The following is a 20,812-nucleotide window of genomic DNA, read 5'->3' as shown; positions in this document are numbered from 1 at the left end:
CTGTGCAACTGGTGATTTGAAATATGCACCTGGTCACCCAAAATATTAAATATGGTTCAAAATGAATTTAAATGCACTCCTGTCATTATTCCCCGCTATGGGAGCACCCCACTAAGGCCCTGTCTCGGTCGGGGCCGTCCTTAGTGCTTTATGGACACTTTAAGAAATCACGATGGATGCAGATTGCTATTAATCCTCTGTGCAACTGGTGATTTGAAATGTGCACCTGGTCACCCAAAATATTAAATATGGTTCAAAATGAATTTAAATGCACTCCTGTCATTATTCCCCGCTATGGGAGCACCCCACTAAGGCCCTGTCTCGGTCGGGGCCGTCCTTAGTGCTTTATGGACACTTTAAGAAATCATGATGGATGCAGATTGCTATTAATCCTCCGTGCAACTGGTGATTGAAAACGTGCACCTGGTCACCCAAATCATGGTTCTCAATGCGCTTAGCGGTGTTCCATATATTCATGTCCGATAATGATGCACCCTACTACGGACCTTTTCAATGGGGGCCGGTCCGAATTATTTATGGAAGGTATGATTTTTTTTTTTTTTCTCTCTCTCTCTCTCTCTCTCTCTCAGGGCCGGCCCTGAGTGCTTTATGGACGGTTTAAAATATGACTATGGATGCAAATGCTCATTTTCCTCCGTGCACCTGGTGATTGAAAACGTGCACCTGGTCACCCAAAATTTTAAAAACGGTTTTAAATACTTTTACCCGTCATTCTATTGATATAGCCCGCTAGGGGAGTACCCTACTACGGCCCTGTCTCTGTCAGGGCCGTCCTTGAGTGCTTTTTAGACACTTTAAGAAATCACGATGGATGCAGATTGCTATTAATCCTCTGTGCAACTGGTGATTTGAAATATGCACCTGGTCACCCAAAATATTAAATATGGTTCAAAATGAATTTAAATGCACTCCTGTCATTATTCCCCGCTATGGGAGCACCCCACTAAGGCCCTGTCTCGGTCGGGGCCGTCCTTAGTGCTTTATGGACACTTTAAGAAATCACGATGGATGCAGATTGCTATTAATCCTCTGTGCAACTGGTGATTTGAAATGTGCACCTGGTCACCCAAAATATTAAATATGGTTCAAAATGAATTTAAAGGCACTCCTGTCATTATTCCCCGCTATGGGAGCACCCCACTAAGGCCCTGTCTCGGTCGGGGCCGTCCTTAGTGCTTTATGGACACTTTAAGAAATCATGATGGATGCAGATTGCTATTAATCCTCCGTGCAACTGGTGATTGAAAACGTGCACCTGGTCACCCAAATCATGGTTCTCAATGCGCTTAGCGGTGTTCCATATATTCATGTCCGATAATGATGCACCCTACTACGGACCTTTTCAATGGGGGCCGGTCCGAATTATTTATGTAAGGGAATACCCCCCTGATTTGTACAAAAATGAATGTCAAAATATTGGCATTGGACAAACCATGTACACGATGTCCAATACCACCCAAAGCGGCGTTGATTCGTGCAAAGTATATGGCAAATGCCATATGGCAATTGCCAATTGTAACACCTCAAAAATCCAACAGGGGGCGAGTGCGCTCCACCTGGGTTTTTCATATTGGAAATGCAACCCAAGTCAACATCCAAAAGAAAAATTTTGAAAAAATGATATTTTTTTCAAAAACTTTTTACCCCTTAAAAAAGTGCTTTCTGGGCCTTTTTTCGAATTTCTTTCGCTTTTTTTGTCAATTACACATGTGTAAGAACTGTATGAATATACTTTTGTCCAATTTTGATATCAATTTTTTTTTTTTTTAATTACATGCGCATAAGGCATATGTTTTGTCCATTTGCAATATGATTTCATAGGAAGTCAAAAGTCAAAAGTCAAAAATGTCAAAATTTGGTAAAAAACTTCACACATCCTTAAAAAAGTGCTTTCTGGACCGTTTTTCAAAATTCTTTCAATTTTTATGTCAATTACACATGTATAAGAACTTTATCAACATACTTTAGTCATACTTTATTATCATTTTTTTTTTTTTTTTACTAGTGCATAAGGCATATGTTTTCTCCATTTGGAATATGATTTCATAGGAAGTCAAAAGTCAAAGTCAAAAGTAACGATTTTCCTCCGTGCAACTGGTGATCTGAAATGTGCAACTGGTGATCTGAAATGTGCAACTGGTGATCTGAAATGTGCAACTGGTAACCCAAAAAAAAATAATTTGATTCTATGTTTCCTTACTTTTTCAAAGTCACTGTGCATTTGCAATATGTTTTAATGGGCAGGTACCATCACGAATTTGTCATGCTATAAAAATCCTGCAGGAATGTGAAATTGACTGGCCCGATGAACTCGGGATGGCTTTGCAGTGATTCTGGGTCATCTCAATCGCTCGTTTGGGTTGATTTCAGAATGTCGCTTTTGGTGATGTTTTTTCACTATAGAATCATATTGCAAATGCACGTGCAACTGCTCACAAAAAAAAAATGTTTCCTTACTTTTTCAATTTGCAATATGTTTTTTCACTATAGAATCATATTGCAAATGCACATGCAACTGGTCATCCCCCCAAAAAAAATATGTTAGATTTTTTTTGTTTATGTTTCCTTACTTTTTCAAAGTCACTGTGCATTTGCAATATGTTTTTTCACTATAGAATCATATTGCAAATGCACATGCAACTGGTCATCCCCCCCCAAAAAAAATTTTTAGATTTTTTTTGTTTATGTTTCCTTACTTTTTCAAAGTCACTGTGCATTTGCAATATGTTTTTTCACTATAGAATCATATTGCAAATGCACGAACTGGTCATCCCAAAAAAAAAATTTAGATTTTTTTTGTTTATGTTTCCTTACTTTTTCAAAGTCACTGTGCATTTGCAATATGTTTTTTCACTATAGAATCATATTGCAAATGCACATGCAACTGGTCATCCCCCCCAAAAAAAATTTAGATTTTTTTTGTTTATGTTTCCTTACTTTTTCAAAGTCACTGTGCATTTGCAATATGTTTTTTCACTATAGAATCATATTGCAAATGCACATGCAACTGGTCATCCCCCCAAAAAAAATTTAGATTTTTTTTTTTATGTTTCCTTACTTTTTCAAAGATTTTTTTTGTTTATGTTTCCTTACTTTTTCAAAGTCACTGTGCATTTGCAATATGTTTTTTCACTATAGAATCATATTGCAAATGCACATGCAACTGGTCATCCCCCCAAAAAAAATTTTTTTAGATTTTTTTTGTTTATGTTTCCTTACTTTTTCAAAGTCACTGTGCATTTGCAATATGTTTTTTCACTATAGAATCATATTGCAAATGCACATGCAACTGGTCATCCCCCCCCAAAAAAATTTAGATTTTTTTTATGTTTCCTTACTTTTTCAAAGTCACTGTGCATTTGCAATATGTTTTTTCACTATAGAATCATATTGCAAATGCACATGCAACTGGTCATCCCCCCCAAAAAAATTTAGATTTTTTTTGTTTATGTTTCCTTACTTTTTCAAAGTCACTGTGCATTTGCAATATGTTTTTTCACTATAGAATCATATTGCAAATGCACGTGCAACTGGTCATCCCCCAAAAAAAAAATTTTAGATTTTTTTTGTTTATTTTTCCTTACTTTTTCAAAGTCACTGTGCATTTGCAATATGTTTTTTCACTATAGAATCATATTGCAAATGCACATGCAACTGGTCATCCCCCCCAAAAAAATTTAGATTTTTTTTGTTTATGTTTCCTTACTTTTTCAAAGTCACTGTGCATTTGCAATATGTTTTTTCACTATAGAATCATATTGCAAATGCACATGCAACTGGTCATCCCCCCAAAAAAAATTTAGATTTTTTTTGTTTATGTTTCCTTACTTTTTCAAAGTCACTGTGCATTTGCAATATGTTTTTTCACTATAGAATCATATTGCAAATGCACGTGCAACTGGTCATCCCCCCCAAAAAAATTTAGATTTTTTTTGTTTATGTTTCCTTACTTTTTCAAAGTCACTGTGCATTTGCAATATGTTTTTTCACTATAGAATCATATTGCAAATGCACATGCAACTGGTCATCCCCCCCCAAAAAAATTTAGATTTTTTTTGTTTATGTTTCCTTACTTTTTCAAAGTCACTGTGCATTTGCAATATGTTTTTTCACTATAGAATCATATTGCAAATGCACGTGCAACTGGTCATCCCCCCAAAAAATTTTTTAGATTTTTTTTGTTTATTTTTCCTTACTTTTTCAAAGTCACTGTGCATTTGCAATATGTTTTTTCACTATAGAATCATATTGCAAATGCACATGCAACTGGTCATCCCCCCCAAAAAATTTTAGATTTTTTTTGTTTATGTTTCCTTACTTTTTCAAAGTCACTGTGCATTTGCAATATGTTTTTTCACTATAGAATCATATTGCAAATGCACGTGCAACTGGTCACCCAAAAATAAAAATTTTGGATTTTTTTTGTTTATGTTTCCTTACTTTTTCAAAGTCACTGTGCATTTGCAATATGTTTCAATGGGCAGGTACCATCACGAATTTGTCATGCTCAAAATTTTTTAGATGTATTTTTTTTTGTTTCTTACTTTTTCAAAGTCACTGTGCATTTGCAATATGTTTTAAAGGGCAGGTACCATCACGAATTTGTCATGCTATAAAAATCTTGCAGGAATGTGAAATTGACTGGCCCGATGAACTCGGGATGGCTTTGCAGTGATTCTGGGTCATCTCAATCGCTCGTTTGGGTTGATTTCAGAATGTCGCTTTTGGTGATGTTTTTTCACTATAGGATCATATTGCAAATGTACAAGAGTCAAGTGGACAAGAGTCCATCAGTCAATTAGATATCATTCTGACCACCAAACTGATACAAACTGACACCAAACCCACTTTTTCCAACTCGTTTAGTAGCCAACTATTACATACTTCAGAGCTGGCCCAAAATTCACAACCCCTTCGGTTCAAACCATAAAAAAACCATAAAACACGTAGTTACGTTCTAGCTGCGGGTCCATTTCTTATGTTATGTGTTGGCCTAGCTGAGGCGACCCCGAATCCCAAGTTTCGGCTCGATAGGTCATTTGGTGTCCGAGAAAAACCCTAATTGGTGCTGAAAATCCACTATTTTCCATGACTTGCTACGGGGTCCTTGAATGAGCTATTGGACAGAAACGTTGGGGTCTGTCTATATGGGCCGAGACGTTTGCAATGCACCTAGTCTTGCGACTCTGGGACATTTCTAAATGTCGTCATTTTCGTGATGCAAAAATGAATTGAAGTTATTTCAAATGTACGAGGCTGTTTCTCGGTCCGAGAACCTTCTAGAGCCACGTAACTCACCACGCACCATCTACGGGAGGTCTAGAACAGGTTTCTAAAGTTTCGGAACTCTAGGTCCGACGGTTCTTTTTTAGCTCCAACAAAGCTAACTATTGGAGCCACTGTCTGTCTCTACGCACCCCAATACGTCCCTCCTTCCAAGTTGTGTTTTAGTGTGATTTTTTTTTCCTTTGAATTTTTTTGGGAAAAATGACTGATTTACAGTTCATGGGGGTTGCCTAATCACACATATGAAGTTTTGGAAAGATCAGACTTTTTTAACCCTTCGAAACAGCCCCTAAGACACCAATTATGGCACTTCCGGTTGGCACAGGAAGTTATAAATCAACACATATCCTCATTGGGGTATGCTGTTACAGAATCCTGAGTTTTAAGTCCTTACGTTAAGAATTGACTGATCTACACAGGGTTGAATGCACTATGTCTATCAAACTGCATGCAGTGTATGGGTAAACACTTTTAGGGGCATTTTAACCACTTCCGGTTGGTCCAGGAAGCTTAGAATCAACACAGGTAGACCTCATAGTGGCCTGATGGACTGGTACCGAAGACAGGTTCATACGGCATTCATAACCCACATAGGCCTCAGGTTGAAATTAGGGGTGCAGGCAATGTATTCCTATGGGGAGAGATGACACTGTAATCTGTGAGATCAAAAAACACTGTTTTACTGTTAAGGGTTAATGCCACACGGTCAAGGTTAGGCTTGTTCAGATCGGGAGGACCTTAGGAACATTCATGTGGTGCAATTTTTCTTCTCACTCTAACGGTTCTCTCACTGTCACCCAAAAGCAAATGACATTGTGGTGCAGGCTTCATTTTGGGCCTACTATTCTAATGCTCGCTGCGCCTAGACCGAGCGAGCTACGGTCAAGCGGGATATCTCGCTGAACTCGGTACGGCCTAGGGATTATGGTAATGCCATTTCCTGCTCTCTGTGTCTTTAAGCACCGCACTTTATCACTCCATCCTTCCTGTGTGTGTGTGAGGGAGCTTTTCTTTGACATCTGTTGGGATTAATGACTGATTTACAGTTCAGAAGGGTTACCTAGTCACACATATGAAGTTTTGGAGAGATGTGACTTTTTTAACCCTTCGAAACAGAGAGTGTGACCCAATTAAAGGCACTTCCGGTTGGCACAGGAAGCTATAAGTAAACACATGTCTTGATTTACATAGCCACTTACAGAATCCCGAGTTTTAAGTCTTTACGTTAAGAATTGACTGATCTACACAGGGTTGAATGCACTATGTCTATCAAACTGCAGGCAGTGTATGGGTAAACACTTTTAGGGGCATTTTAACCACTTCCGGTTGCTCCAGGAAGCTTAGATTCGACACAGGTAGATCTCATAGTGGCCTGATGGACTGGTACCGAAGACAGGTTCATACGGCATTCATAACCCATATAGGCTTCAGGTTGAATTTTGTGGTGCAGGCAATGTATTCCTATGGGGAGAGATGTCACTGTAATCTGTGAGATCAAAAAACCCTGTTTTACTGTGAAGGGTTAATGCCACACGGTCAAGGTTAGGCTTGTTCAGATCGGGAGGACCTTAGGAACATTCATGTGGTGGAATTGTGCTTCTCACCCTAACGGTTCTCTCACTGCCACCCAAAATCAAATGACATTGTGGTGCAGGCTTCATTTTGGGCCTTCTTTTTTTCAAGTTTGCTGCACTCAGAACGAGCTACGGTCAAGCGGGGCGTCTCCTTGAACTCGGCACAGTCTGGAGACTATGGTGATGCCATTTTTTGTGTTGATTTCAGAATGCCATTTTGGTGATGGTCCCTCTCCGTTTAAACATATTGCAAATGTACAAAAGTCAACTAGCAAGTCAGTGTCCATCAGTCAATTAGATGTCATTATGACACCAAATGGATATCAATTGACACCAAACCCACTTTTTCCTACTCATTTAGTAGCCAACTATCACATATGTCAGAGCAGTCCCATAATTCACAGCGCCTTCGGTTTAAAACATAATAAAAAGGTAAAACACATAGTTACGTTCTAGCTGCGGGTCCAGTTCGGACATTATGTGAAGGCCTATGTGAGGCGACCCCGAATCCCGAGTTTCGGCTCGATAGGTCATTTGGTGTCCGAGAAAAACCCTAATTGGTGCTGAAAATCCACTTTTTTCCATGCCTTGCTACGGGGTCCTTGAACGAGCTATCGGACAGACACGTCGGGGTCCGTCTCTATGGGCCGAGCCGGTTTCAATGCACCTAGCCTTGCGTCTCTGAGACTTTTCTAAACGTCGTCATTTTCGTAATGGTCAAAATGAATTGAAGGTATTGCAAATGTACGAGGCTGTTTCTCGGTCCGAGAACCGTCTAGAGCCACGTAACTCACCACGCACCATCAACCGGAGGTCTAGAACAGGTTTCTAAAGTTTCGGAACTCTAGGTCTGACGGTTCTTTTTTAGCTCCAACAAAGCTAACTATTGCAGCCACTGTCTGTCTCTACGCACCCCAATACGTCCCTCCATCCAAGGTGTGTTTTAGTGTGATTTTTTTTTCCTTTGATTTTTTTTGGGAAAAATGACTGATTTACAGTTCATGGGGGTTGCCTAATCACACATATGAAGTTTTGGAAAGATCAGACTTTTTTAACCCCTCGAAACAGCCCCTGAGACACCAGTTATGGCACTTCCGGTTGGCACAGGAAGCTATAAATCAACACATATCCCCATTGGGGTATGCTGTTACAGAATCCTGAGTTTTAAGTCCTTACGTTAAGAACTGACTGATTTACACAGGGTTGAATGCACTATGTCTGTCAAACTGCAGGCAGGGTATGGGTAAACACTTTTAGGGGCATTTTAACCACTTCCGGTTGGTCCAGGAAGCTCAGAATCAACACAGGTAGACCTCATAGTGGCCTGATGGACTGGTACCGAAGACAGGTTCATACGGCATTCATAACCCATATAGACTTCAGGTTGAAATTAGGGGTGCAGGCAATGTATTCCTATGGGGAGAGATGACACTGTAATCTGTGAGATCAAAAAACACTGTTTTACTCTTAAGGGTTAATGCCACACGGTCAAGGTTAGGCTTGTACAGATCGGGAGGACCTTAGGAACATTCATGTGGTGGAATTTTTCTTCTCACCCTAACGGTTCTCTCACTGTCACTCAAAAGCAAATGACATTGTGGGGCAGGCTTCATTTTGGGCCTACTTTTCTAATGGTCGTTGCGCTTAGACCGAGCGAGCTACGGTCAAGCGGGATAGCTCGTTGAACTCAGCACAGTCTGGAGACTATGGTGATGCCATTTTTTGTGTTGATTTCAGAATGCCATTTTGGTGATGGTCCCTCTCCGTTTAAACATATTGCAAATGCACAAAAGTCAACTAGCAAGTCAGTGTCCATCAGTCAATTAGATGTCATTATGACACCAAACCCACTTTTTACTACTCATTTAGAAGCCAACTATCACATATGTCAGAGCAGTCCCATAATTCACAGCGCCTTTAGTTTAAAACATAATAAAAAGGTAAAACACATAGTTACGTTCTAGCTGCGGGTCCAGTTCGGACATTATGTGAAGTCCTATGTGAGGCGACCCCGAATCCCGAGTTTCGGCTCGATAGGTCATTTGGTGTCCGAGAAAAACCCTAATTGGTGCTGAAAATCCACTTTTTTCCATGCCTTGCTACGGGGTCCTTGAACGAGCTATCGGACAGAAACGTTGGGGTCTGTCTCTATGGGCCGAGCCGGTTTCAATGCACCTAGCCTTGCGTCTCTGAGACTTTTCTAAACGTCGTCATTTTCGTAATGGTCAAAATGAATTGAAGGTATTGCAAATGTACGAGGCTGTTTCTCGGTCCGAGAACCGTCTAGAGCCACGTAACTCACCACGCACCATCGACCGGAGGTCTAGAACAGGTTTCTAAAGTTTCGGAACTCTAGGTCTGACGGTTCTTTTTTAGCTCCAACAAAGCTAACTATTGCAGCCACTGTCTGTCTCTACGCACCCCAATACGTCCCTCCATTCAAGTTGTGTTTTAGTGTGATTTTTTTTTCCTTTGAATTTTTTGGGGAAAAATGACTGATTTACAGTTCATGGGGGTTGCCTAATCACATATATGAAGTTTTGGACAGATCAGACTTTTTTAACCCTTTGAAACAGCCCCTGAGACACCAATTATGGCACTTCCGGTTGGCACAGGAAGCTATAAATCACCACATATCCTCATTGGGGTATGCTGTTACAGAATCCTGAGTTTTAAGTCTTTACGTTAACAACTGAGTTATTTACGGAGGGTTTAGTATGTGTGTGTTATTTCAGAAAATCATAGAAAATCACAGAAATCTCGCAGAGCTCCGCAGCACACTTTAAAAAGATTCGTATGAACACCCTGCAACTGGATCTGTAACCGTTGAAAAAAAAAAACGCCTATTTGTGACCATTGCCAAGTTGTCATTGTTCCGTTTCTCTTAAATGACGATAGATAAATGGCTGGTTCTTTTTTTATTGACACCGGAGGCTCCTTGACTTTGACCTGAAGTGGAAAAATAATTTCTCTATTTCCATTTAGGACCTTTAATCCCAGAAAAACGGCCATAACTCAAAAACCGTCGAGGCCTAGACGCCATCTTGTTCGGGGCCAACTGCCCATTATGCCAAACCTACGCTCACCAAGTTTCGGCTTCGAAATATTTTCCGTTTTCGAGATAAGGCCCCGTCGTGATTCGTGATGTTTTGCCAAATTGCCATATGATTCCGTATGCCCTCTTGTGGGAAATTCCGGGATAGCGGAAAAACGGTCAAAAACTTGTTTATTTTATAAAACGGAAACCGAATGTCCGACAAAGTTCATTTGATGACTTCCCGGTAGGTCTGGCCCTACCGCACGGCCCGACGCCGACCGCGAATTTTACAAACGATTTCGGACGTCTAGTAAGGGACCGTACATTTGCAATATGGACTTTCTCACTGATCATACACGAAATGCCGAAATGTTCCCTTAAGGTATGTAGAACCACCTCGTCACCCCTTTTCCCACCTGTTCCCTTTTTCCCTCTGATTAGGTCCCTATATCTCTCTCTGTTCCTGCTCCTGTCCTTGTCGGATTCTTGTTTGTTGTGTTTCATGCCTGAACCAGACTGTCGTCATGTTTGCTGTAACCTTGTCTTGTCCTGTCGGAATCTGCCGGTCCGTCTGAGCCTACCTATGTTTGGTAATTAAAGAAGCTCTGTTTAAGTTAATTCGCTTTTGGGTCCTCATTCACGCACCGTAACAGAAGAATCCGACCAAGAATGGACCCAGCGACTTCGGATCCTCTCCACTCAGCCGTCGGGATCCAGGGAGCGATGCTAGGCAGACACGAGCAGGAATTGTCTGCTGCTCGACATGCCGTTGAGACCCTGGCCACCCAAGTCTCCAACCTCACAGAACAGGTTCACCATCTCCGCCTCGATCCACCGGCCACTTCCAGGGCTTTCGAATCTCCGGAGCCCAGAATCAATAACCCGCCGTGTTACTCTGGGGAGCCCACTGAATGCCGCTCGTTCCTCACCCAGTGTGATATTGTGTTTTCTCTCCAGCCCAACACTTACGCCAGGAGCACTGCTCGTGTCGCCTACGTCATATCTCTCCTTACTGGACGGGCTCGTGAGTGGGGCACGGCAATCTGGGAGGCAAGGGCTGAGTGTACTAACCAGTATCAGGACTTTAAGGAGGAGATGATACGGGTTTTTGATCGATCTGTTTTTGGGGAGGAGGCTTCCAGGGCCCTGTCTTCCCTATGTCAAGGCAATCGATCCATAACAGACTACTCTATTGAGTTTCGCACTCTTGCTGCCTCCAGTGGCTGGAACGAGCCGGCTTTGCTCGCTCGTCTTCTGGAGGGTCTCCGCGCAGAGGTAAAGGATGAGATTCTCTCCCGGGAGGTTCCTTCCAGCGTGGATTCCTTGATTGAACTCGCTATTCGCATTGAGCGACGGGTTGATCTTCGTCACCGAGCTCGTGGAAAGGAGCTCGCGTTCTCCGTTGCCCCCCTCTCCGCATCACTACCATCTTCCTCTGCCGGCTCGGGAGCTGAGCCTATGCAGCTGGGAGGTATCCGCATCTCGACTAAGGAGAGGGAACGGAGAATCACCAACCGCCTCTGTCTCTATTGCGGTTCTGCTGGTCATTTTGTCACTTCATGTCCAGTAAAAGCCAGAGCTCATCAGTAAGCGGAGGGCTACTGGTGAGCGCTACTACTCCTGTCTCTCCTTCAAGATCCTGCACTACCTTGTCGGTCCATCTACGCTGGACCGGTTCGTCAGCTTCCTGCAGTGCCTTAATAGACTCTGGGGCGGAGGGCTGTTTAATGGACGAGACCTGGGCTCGGGAACATGACATTCCTCTCAGACAGTTAAAGGAGCCCACGGCCTTGTTCGCCCTGGATGGTAGTCCTCTCCCCAGGATTCAGCGTGAGACGCTACCTTTAACCCTCACTGTTTCTGGTAATCATAGTGAAACCATTTCTTTTTTAATTTTTCGTTCACCTTTTACACCTGTTGTTTTGGGCCATCCCTGGCTAGTTTGTCATAATCCTTCCATTAATTGGTCTAGTAATTCTATCCTCTCCTGGAACGTCTCTTGTCATGTGAAATGTTTAATGTCTGCTATCCCTCCTGTTTCCTCTGTCTCTTCTTCACAGGAGGAGCCTGGTGATTTGACAGGGGTGCCGGAGGAATATCACGATCTGCGCACGGTGTTCAGTCGGTCCAGGGCCACCTCTCTTCCTCCACACCGGTCGTATGATTGTAGTATTGATCCCCTTCCGGGAACCACCCCCCCCCGGGGTAGACTATACTCTCTGTCGGCTCCCGAACGTAAGGCTCTCGAAGATTATTTGTCTGTAGCTCTTGACGCCGGTACCATAGTCCCCTCCTCCTCTCCCGCCGGAGCGGGGTTTTTTTTTGTCAAGAAGAAGGACGGGTCTCTGCGCCCCTGCATAGATTATCGAGGGCTGAATGACATAACAGTGAAGAATCGTTATCCGCTTCCTCTTATGTCTTCAGCCTTCGAGATCCTGCAGGGAGCCAGGTTTTTCACTAAGTTGGACCTTCGTAACGCTTACCATCTCGTGCGCATCAGGGAGGGGAACGAGTGGAAGACGGCGTTTAACACTCCGTTAGGGCACTTTGAATACCGGGTTCTTCCTTTCGGCCTCGCTAACGCTCCAGCTGTCTTTCAGGCATTAGTCAATGATGTCCTGAGAGACATGCTGAACATCTTTGTTTTCGTTTACCTTGACGATATCCTGATTTTTTCACCGTCACTCCAGATTCATGTTCAGCACGTTCGACGTGTCCTCCAGCGCCTTTTAGAGAATTGTCTTTTTGTGAAGGCTGAGAAGTGCACTTTTCATGCCTCCTCCGTCACATTTCTCGGTTCTGTTATTTCCGCTGAAGGCATTAAGATGGATCCCGCTAAGGTCCAAGCTGTCATTGATTGGCCCGTCCCTAAGTCACGCGTCGAGCTGCAGCGCTTTCTCGGCTTCGCGAACTTCTATCGTCGTTTCATCCGTAATTTCGGTCAGGTGGCAGCTCCTCTCACAGCCCTTACTTCTGTCAAGACGTGCTTTAAGTGGTCCGTTTCCGCCCAGGGAGCTTTTGATCTCCTCAAGAATCGTTTTACATCCGCTCCTATCCTTGTTACACCTGACGTCTCTAGACAGTTCGTTGTCGAGGTTGACGCGTCAGAGGTGGGCGTGGGAGCCATTCTTTCTCAGCGCTCCCTCTCTGACGACAAGGTCCACCCATGCGCGTATTTTTCTCATCGCCTGTCGCCGTCGGAACGTAACTATGATGTGGGTAACCGCGAACTGCTCGCCATCCGGTTAGCCCTAGGCGAATGGCGACAGTGGTTGGAGGGGGCGACCGTTCCTTTTGTCGTTTGGACTGACCATAGGAACCTTGAGTACATCCGTTCTGCCAAACGACTTAATGCGCGTCAGGCGCGTTGGGCGCTGTTTTTCGCTCGTTTCGAGTTCGTGATTTCTTATCGTCCGGGCTCTAAGAACACCAAGCCTGATGCTTTGTCTCGTCTCTTCAGTTCTTCAGTAGCCTCCACTGACCCCGAGGGGATTCTCCCTGAGGGGCGTGTTGTCGGGTTGACTGTCTGGGGAATTGAGAGGCAGGTAAAGCAAGCGCTCACTCACACTCCGTCGCCGCGCGCTTGTCCTAGGAACCTTCTTTTCGTTCCCGTTCCTACTCGTCTGGCCGTTCTTCAGTGGGCTCACTCTGCCAAGTTAGCCGGCCACCCTGGCGTTCGGGGTACGCTTGCTTCCATTCGCCAGCGTTTTTGGTGGCCCACCCGGGAGCATGACACGCGTCGTTTCGTGGCTGCTTGTTCGGTCTGCGCGCAGACTAAGTCCGGTAACTCTCCTCCTGCCGGCCGTCTCAGGCCGCTTCCTATTCCCTCTCGACCGTGGTCTCACATCGCCTTAGATTTTGTCACCGGACTGCCTTCGTCAGCGGGGAAGACTGTTATTCTTACGGTTGTCGATAGGTTCTCTAAGGCGGCTCATTTCATTCCCCTTGCTAAGCTTCCTTCTGCTAAAGAGACGGCACAAATCATCATCGAGAATGTTTTCAGAATTCATGGCCTTCCGTCAGACGTCGTTTCGGACAGAGGTCCGCAATTCACGTCTCAATTTTGGAGGGAGTTTTGCCGTTTGATTGGGGCTTCCGTCAGTCTCTCTTCCGGCTTTCACCCCCAGTCTAACGGTCAAGCAGAACGGGCCAATCAGACTATTGGTCGCATCTTACGCAGTCTTTCTTTTCGCAACCCTGCGTCTTGGTCAGAACAGCTCCCCTGGGCAGAATACGCCCACAACTCGCTTCCTTCGTCTGCGACCGGGCTATCTCCTTTTCAGAGTAGCCTCGGGTACCAGCCTCCGCTGTTCTCATCTCAGTTCGCCGAGTCCAGCGTCCCCTCCGCTCAGGCTTTTGTCCAACGTTGCGAGCGCACCTGGAAGAGGGTCAGGTCTGCACTTTGCCGTTATAGGACGCAGACTGTGAGGGCTGCTAATAAGCGTAGAACTAAGAGTCCTAGATATTGTCGCGGTCAGAGAGTTTGGCTCTCCACTCAGAACCTTCCCCTTAAGACGGCTTCTCGCAAGTTGACCCCGCGGTTCATTGGTCCGTTCCGTATTTCTCGGGTCATTAATCCTGTCGCAGTTCGACTTCTTCTTCCGCGATACCTTCGTCGCGTCCACCCGGTCTTCCATGTCTCCTGCATCAAGCCCGTCCTTCGCGCCCCCGCTCGTCTCCCCCCCCCCCCCCCCCCATCCTTGTCGAGGGCGCACCCATCTACAGGGTCCGTAGAATTTTGGACATGCGTCCTCGGGGCCGTGGTCACCAGTACCTCGTAGATTGGGAGGGGTACGGTCCTGAGGAGAGGAGTTGGGTTCCCTCTCGGGACGTGCTGGACCGTGCGCTGATCGAGGATTTCCTCCGTTGCCGCCAGGTTTCCTCCTCGAGTGCGCCAGGAGGCGCTCGGTGAGTGGGGGGGTACTGTCATGTACTGTCATGTTGTGTCTTGTCTCTGTCCTTTCCCTTCATCCTGTCTCCCTCTGCTGGTCGTTGTTAGGTTACCTTTTCTCCCCCTCTTTCCCCCAGCTGTGCCTTGTCTCCTCCTAACCACCTCGTCACCCCTTTTCCCACCTGTTCCCTTTTTCCCTCTGATTAGGTCCCTATATCTCTCTCTGTTCCTGCTCCTGTCCTTGTCGGATTCTTGTTTGTTGTGTTTCATGCCTGAACCAGACTGTCGTCATGTTTGCTGTAACCTTGTCTTGTCCTGTCGGAATCTGCCGGTCCGTCTGAGCCTACCTATGTTTGGTAATTAAAGAAGCTCTGTTTAAGTTAATTCGCTTTTGGGTCCTCATTCACGCACCGTAACAGCCACGAGTTCTATATGTGGCTGGTAAACGTGACACTTGCAGTAGGTGTCACGGTCAACCAACATTCCCATGATGGGTTACGGTTAGGCATAGGCATTGTGGCTGTGTAAGCTGTTCAGAGAGCTACATCTCAGCATCATCCTGAGGAGCCACTAGCCACCTCCCTAGCAACAACAGTTATAAACATGAGGCACTTTCCCTGGGGTTATTGACTGTTTGCGGGTTGTGATATGCTTCCAATTCCCTGGTACTTATCATTGCTTTTTTCAAAAGAACTATCATACCATTTACACACATATAGCGAAATAGGTACGGGTTTGGACAATGGCCTATGTAAACGGAAGACAATTCGATTCAATCCGTGTCTCTTACCGAAATGAATATGGCAACTGGCCTCTATTGAACAGATCGTGGCTTCCACTGTTAGAATCTCTGGGTGAGAAGTGGTGGGGTTCCGTCTCCGAAGAGCAGCTAATATCATACCTAAATAGACCCGATGTTACTGTAGGAGCTATTGCCATCGCGGCCTACGTTGGTGACATGCCCGGAGGTGTGTGTTCAGGTATGGTGAAGAGCCCCGACAATAGCCTCATCCCATTTGCTATATACATCACCCGAGGCTATTACAAATGCACAGACTTTGTAGACTGGGACAGCGGTGATCCTGCTGCGATGATAGAGGATGTGATTAAAGCAGTCCCAGAAGGTTACTTGATGGCTAGACCGGGAGACATACCCAATGGGCCGAACAATTCGGCTGGCACACTTGCGGTGGAAGGCATGCGTTACATGAAACAGCAACTAAAGCATGCATGGTGGGGACTTCTAACGGGCAGTTCCCCAGGGTCATACAAGCACATTGAAGTGATACAGGACCTACAAAAAATGGAAGAGGAACACCCCAATCCGGCTGCAGCAATCTGTCATATGGACGACAACGACATTGGATACCTCTTCGAACTTGTAACCGCTAACGGCAACTCATACAAGGTAACATTTGATAAGTACGGGTTTGTGCTTGTAAAAGATGTAGTAGTCAACAATGTGATTGACACAGCATTACACTTCGACACCATGGCACGTTTGCTGGACTATATGAGCAAGGTTGAAAAGGTGACCTTTGTACCAAGACCCTCTCCTACACTGCAAGAGCTCTGCAGGAGCAGGATGGTGAAAAATGTAGCAGGACCGATCAGGAGACAATGGGAGATGGAAACTCCACCCCATCTCAAACACTTCATGCAGTCCGGTCCATATGCAAAGAGATAGAGGACATGAACATTGAATTCCTGCATCTCAATGAATATCAGGCAGTATATGTGTGTCATTATACTATACCATTATGTGTCCTTGGTTTGACGTGACAGCAATAAAGTGAATAACCAGTCATTTCAGAGCCTTGTTTGTTTTTTATTCACATAGATTACAAAGAGAAGTCACATTACCACCACACATGTTCCACCCAGAGATTATGGCTGTATCCAGCCAGGCTCACTGTCTCCACCCCTGTCAGGGTTATCAACCCTTCCCCCAGTCTTACAACTATGTTTTTTTATTTAGCCCTGGGCACTCAGCCAAGTGTGTCTGGTCTCCAGTCTTCCAAATGTAATTGTTTATCTAGCCCTGGGCACTCAGCCAAGCCTGTAGTAGGTGTGTACCCAACCTTATTACAGGGAAATGATTAAATAGCAAGGTCTGTTCTTTGGCTCTTACAACATTCGGCCTGTCTCAACACTGGGGAAGAAGTATCAAGTCTATTCAAAACGGCTTGGAGGGGAAGACACACCAGGCAATTGGCCTTTATTGGACAGAACATGGAGTTCATTAATGATCAGTCAGAGATGTGTGTTGCTTTTTATTCATAGGAAGCATTACTGCATAACATAGTGCACCTGCACCTGCACATATCACACCAGTGTTGTTAGTCCATATATGTCACCCCATAGTAAAACTTATACCAATCTTTTAACCCTCCCGTTGTCCTCCTATTATGCCTAGCACACAGTGTCCCCCCGGGTCACCCTGTCCCGTCTTGGCTAAAGGCCCAGTGGGCACAAGTTTGACAGTATGCGTGTGAACAGCCTTTGCAGATGTATTTGTTACACCTGCAGCACGCGGTGTAGGTCTTGGCGTCCTTCTTGGGTGGGCAGAGCTGACACCTCTTCCTCTTACTCGCCACAGGCGGGGCGGCGGCCGGGCCAGCGGCTTGCTCCCGGGCTGGCGGACGAGCCTCGGCGGTGGCACTCTGTAGGACTTTGACAAGTGCGGACGCGGCTTGGGTGCGGGGGAGCCGCTGCCTTCTTTGTATCAAGGGCTTCACGAGTGCCTTTCCGAGCTGCTCCAGGAACACCCTCCTCTTGTTCCGCTTCCCAGGCATCCAGTCGGGCTTGATCTCTCGCCATATGACAAAGGCGTTGTAGGAGGACACGTCGAGGATGTTGTGGAAGATGACCAGGGGCCAGCGGGCGGTCATCCGTCTGCAGCTGTAGGTCCCGACCACCTTGTCTAGGTTGTCCACGCCGCCCTTGTTGCAGTTGTAGTCTAGGATGAGGGCCGGCTTCCGGTCGCGGCGATCGCTAACGTCGGGCTCCGCGTGCAGCGTGCTCAGAAGTAGCACGTTCTTATTTCTCTTTGCCAGGTAGGACACTAGAGTGGCGGTGGGCGTGAAGGCGAACCTGGAGGACAGGACCTGTCTGCCCTTTGACTGGAGCAGCGCGGGCGGGAGCTCGGCCTTGTTCTTTCTCACCGTGCCCACCATGGTGAGGTTCCTCTCGAGGAGCCGCTGGCCCAGTTCGTAGGAGGTGAAGAAATTGTCACACGTGACGTTGTGACCGCCCGGCAGTCCCTCGGTCAGATCGAGGACGACGCGGGCGCCCTGGTTCTTCTCGGGGCCTCCGCCGGCCGCCTTGCCGGTGTAGACTTGCATCTTCCAAGCGTAGCTGGACTTGGCGTCGCAGGCCACCCACGACTTGATGCCGTATTTGGCCGGCTTGCTGGGAATGTACTGTCGGAAAGGACAGCGTCCTTTCGGTGGTGAGAAAGGAGGGGAGAGGAGATTAGCAGCGTCATCGTTAAAGCGGGGACACTGCGTTTATGTTACACAAATCAAATCAAATCAAATTTATTTATATAGCCCTTCGTACATCAGCTGATATCTCAAAAGTGCTGTACAGAAACCCAGCCTAAAACCCCAAACAGCAAGCGATGTAGGTGTAGAAGCACGGAGCCGCCGCCGCCGCCGCCGCCGCCACTACTGCCCATTGCTACTACTGCGGATTGCTACTACTGCCCATTGCTACTACTGCCCACGCTACTAGTGCTACCTCTCTATGCTACACGCACATACACAGATACATAGACGGTACCTCTGAACGGGACCAGTTGTTCGTCCACCGTCAGGTCGGGCCCCGGGTTGTAGAGGGCCGGCAGCCGCTCCTCCCACAGGTCCCATACCTCTCTTATGGCCGCCAGTCTGTCGGTGGCGAGTCTGGCGGGTCTCGACTGGCGGTCGTCGAATCGCAGCAGCCTCGAGTACTTGTGAAACACCTTGAGCGGCATGGTGGCGCGGAACACGGTCCTGCCGCTCTCGGCGTCCCACAGGCTGGCCGCGGCCTCGCCTCGGGACCTGTAGACGCCGGCTAGGATCAGCAGCCCTACGTAGGCGCGCAGGTCGGTGGAGTCCATGGGTCGCCAGCCGTCGCCGTATTTTCTCACCCCCTGCAGATTTGTCATGTCCACAATGATCCTTTCTATCGCCGGTGTGACAAACAGCCGGAAGGCGGACTCGATGTCGAGCGCTCGCGACGCGGCGTAGGCCGTGGGGCCCGGCGTCACGACGGAGCCGGGGCGGCGGATGGCGCGGGGCCGGTCCGGGCCGCGATAGGCCACGGAGGACCATTTGATTTTGCCGTTCTTTGACAGCAACGTCTCCCTTTGGGCTCGGGCGGCTGCCGCCGCGTCCTCTCTGTCTCGCTCTGGCTCTCTGGCTGGCTCTGTGTCTCGCTCTCGGGCAGCGGCCGTGTCTCCCTCTCGCTCTCCCTCTCGCTCTTCCTCCGAAGAGGAGCACGACCGTGAGGCCGAGTCGTCGTCGTCATCGTCGTCGTCGTCCGCATCACGCTCGGGGTTGTATTCCTCACCGTCTTCATCTTCCGAAACGTCCTCCTCTTCGGATTCCATGTAGTCTTCCTCGTCTTCTTGGTCGACACTGGAGGATATCTGTTCCAGGACCTGAGCCGCGCTCAAACAAGGACTGCGAGGCGTCGTAGGCGGAGGGCTCGCGCTCGGCGGGGTCGTATTCCTCCTCATCATCGTCCTCATCATAGTCCTCATCTTCTTCTGCTTCTTCTTCCTTCTTCTTCTCCTTCTTCTTCTTCTCCTTCTTCTTCCTGACAATATTAGTAGCCTCTGTACGGCCGGCTTACAGTCGTAGGCGGAGGGCTCACGCTCGGCGGGGTCGTATTCCTCCTCGTCGTTGTCCTCGTCTTCTTCTTCTTCTTCCTTCTTCTTCCTTCTTCTTCTTCTTCTTCCTTCTTCTTCCTGACAATATTAGTAGCCTCTCTACGGCGGCCTTACAGTGGCCACGTGAATGGGACGAGGCACGCGAACGGATGAGGCGCGCGGTCGGCCCTGTCTGCTCCTTCGGACCCTTCGGCCCGTCCGGTACGCTTGGCAGGCCTCCCCGTGTGATTGCAACGAGGTCTTGCACTGAGTTCTTGTGGACAAGTGGTGCCAGGGTCACTCTGACCCGGCCCAGACACAGGGGAACAACTTGTAACACAGGGCCAGGGTTACTCTGACCCAGACCAGACAGTGGTAGGAGGGTTACAACATAAACCTTGCTAACGCTGCCGGGGTCACTCTGACCCACACAGACAGGGGGGGAATCAACTCGTAACGCTGGCCGGGGTCACTATGACCCGGCCCAGACAGGGGTAGGGTATTGTAACAACAACCATACCCAAAAGGCACAATTTCCACAACCAAAGGAAGGCAGTGTAGCAGGGGGGCGTTTTTAGAATCAATACCCAAACTCACAAGGGGCCCAAGGGCAGTACGGGGGCGGGCCTGTCACTTCGCACACAGGGCCCTTGCCCGGAATGTGGCGGGTGTCAATTCTGGGGCAGGACCTTTGACTAGTGTCCACCAGATGGTAGTGTTGGGTCACTATGACCCAGACCAGACAGTGGTAGGAGGGTTACGACATACACCTTGATAAGGCTGCCAGGGTCACACTGACCCACACAGACACGGGGAATCAACTCGTAACTTTGCCCGGGGTCACTCTGACGTCACTATGATCCCGCACACACAGGGGGGGGGAGGGTTACAACATACACCTTGCTGTTTGACTAGTATCCACCAGGTGGTAGTGTTGGGTCACTATGACCCGGACCAGACAGGGGTAGGAGGGTTACAACATACACCTTGCTAAGGCTGCCAGGGTCTCTCTGACCCACACAGACACGGGTGATCAACTCGTAACCCTGCCCGGGGTCACTCTGACCCACACAGACACGGGGGATCAACTCGTAACCCTGCCCGGGGTCACTCTGACCCGCCGAGACAACAGGAGGGTTATGGACATA

At 47.1% G+C, this 20,812-nt stretch overlaps 1 pseudogene; it reads right to left on the bottom strand.

Moving 5' to 3' along the window:
• Positions 1-17,244: 17,244 nt before the first annotated feature.
• LOC139399596 (piggyBac transposable element-derived protein 4-like) lies at positions 17,245-19,763 on the bottom strand (annotated as a pseudogene).
• Between the last annotated feature and the right edge of the window lie 1,049 nt (positions 19,764-20,812).

The sequence above is a fragment of the Oncorhynchus clarkii genome, unplaced genomic scaffold (genome assembly GCF_045791955.1).
Source record: "Oncorhynchus clarkii lewisi isolate Uvic-CL-2024 unplaced genomic scaffold, UVic_Ocla_1.0 unplaced_contig_9924_pilon_pilon, whole genome shotgun sequence".
In the NCBI taxonomy this organism is placed as follows: domain Eukaryota; kingdom Metazoa; phylum Chordata; class Actinopteri; order Salmoniformes; family Salmonidae; genus Oncorhynchus; species Oncorhynchus clarkii.
The sequence above is the reverse complement of the archived record's forward strand: the minus strand, read 5'-3'. Positions and strand labels throughout refer to the sequence as shown.